Here is a 2,500-nt window from a genome sequence, read left to right as displayed (position 1 = left end):
CATCAATGTAATGGAAAAAAAATCCAGGAAATAAACGAAGGTTTTAAAAAAGAAAACGCGGGTCTTTGAATTTTCAACAAAATTTTGCACTATATATGCTCTGCCCCTATTAAATAGACACATTGAGCTTAACTCAGAATTAACGGTGAATGGTTTTAAAATAACAATCTAGACCCGTTAAACGAAAACGGTATACATTGAAAGTAACGACATTTCCAAAACAAACTTTATATATATATATATATATATATATATATATATATATATATATATATATATATATATATATATATATATATATAATGTGTGTGTGTGTTTTTATTTTTTTATTAGTGTTTTATCTGTTTGGTTATCTATATTTCGGATGTTGGACCATGTTTACAATCCAACAGTCTCGTCAGACCTTACAGAAATGGTTGTTAATATTTGGAAGAAGTGTTTTAGAGGAAATACGAGAAAAAAGGGGGGTTAAGATATAATAAGGGGAGGGAGACGGGTATCGACAGTATTTAAGTCTTGAAGGTTAAAATGCATTAGATTGTAGTGTGTGTAGGGGGTAGCAGATTCAGGTTAGCGTGGGTAGAGATATATGGATATAGGAAGGGGGAGGGGGAGAGGATGGTAAAAAAGAGGGGTTAAGGAGAGGTGGGGGGAGGAATTTCAATTTTAGGTTTTTAAAATTTTGGCTGATTTTGGTTGTTTAGCCAGGTATATGAAATAGATGAGAGAGATAGAGAGAGAGAGTGAGCGATGGAAAGAGAAGGAGAGAGAGAAACGGTTTGTGTACGTGTCATATGTGTTTTACAAGTAAAAGTTCCATTTAGAATGTTCGCTATAAGTTGACTCGTTCATTTTAGTTGACAATGAGTTGTTTTAGGTAGTCAAGGGTTAATACATACGCCAACGCACGCGCAAATACACATACATATACACATATATAAACAATGTATATGCAGGCATACATGCATCTATATGTAGACATACACACATACACACAACTCATATACACATATACATACTCATATATATATACACATATATATATACACCTACATATATACATATACGTGGAGATATAGATCTCCATTAAGATGTAGATGTACATATACATGCATATATACACACACACGTGTACTCATATACACGCATATACAATTATATAAATATATATATTCATATAAAGATAGGTATACACACATTTATAGACATATATATATATACATAGACATGTGTATATTTATACTAAGTAAATAAAGTAAAGTTAGGATAAATAAACGGGTGTAGTTAATAATGCGAAGTAAGGTAGACGCATTGTAAGATATATTCAACATACATGTTGTTGGTTTAATATTTAGGGGTTTGTATTGATTTGCTTTGCTTATTGGGTGGGGGTTAAGTTATAGTGTCTAGAAGAAAAAATAATTCATAAGGATCTAGATAAAAGCAAGGATGAAGATAGAAATAGAGATAGAATAAATTAATAGATTGAGAGATTAAAAAAAAAATTTTAAGGGGTATAAATGTTTAAAGGTTAAAGATTATGAGGGTGGTGGTTAAGTTATAATGAGTCAGGGGTTCTTGTAGTACCGTTAAGTTCATATATATAGGGGGTGGGCTCCTAACATGGTGTTTTGGGCATTAGTTATGTTTAACTTTATTTTCAGTGTCAAGTGTATTGTGGATATAGGCATATACATACATACATACACATACATACATATAAATGCAGATATAGCTGTACCTGTATACATACGATCACCTATGCATACACATAGATATACATATACATATAGACACTAGCACCCAGATGCACGCATACACATATATGTGCACATAGACATAGATATACAAATATATATTCATGTATATACACACGACCCATTAGCATATACATCCATACACGCGCACATAGAAACATATACATAAAGACATATAAGGATATATACATAGACCCAATCATGCCCCCACATACACACATATACATATGAAGATACATGTACGTATATACAGATAAGTAAGTAGGTGCATTAAAGATAATAGTATTTCTGGCATACCATCAAAAAAGTACACATATATATATATATATATATATATATATATATATATATATATATATATATATATATATATACATACAGATATCAATACATATTGCAACATATGTCCACCCATATAAATGTGGAGAGTTTTAGTAGTAATTAGTAAGTGAGTAGTTGGATTCATGGATAGACGAATGTGTAGATGAGTAAGGTAATATAGGGTATGGGGAGAGTGGAATAAGGGGAATTTGTTGTGTAGATGTTACAGTAATTGGGTGTATGCGGTAGATGGATGTATTGTGTGTATTATTCTGCAGGTTAAAAGGATGTTGTCTGAGGGATGTTTCAGAAAGGTGTATAATTGTTAAGGAGGTGGGATTTGTAATGCCGGCAGTTTACGGTGGTTTCCTGTTTTCTCTTTAGTAATTTGTCTCTATCTTTTAAACTGAATATAAAAAGCT

This window comes from Euprymna scolopes, chromosome 8, assembly GCF_053919585.1.
Source record: "Euprymna scolopes isolate OS-2025 chromosome 8, ASM5391958v1, whole genome shotgun sequence".
NCBI lineage: Eukaryota > Metazoa > Mollusca > Cephalopoda > Sepiida > Sepiolidae > Euprymna > Euprymna scolopes.
This window is presented reverse-complemented; position numbering follows the sequence as displayed.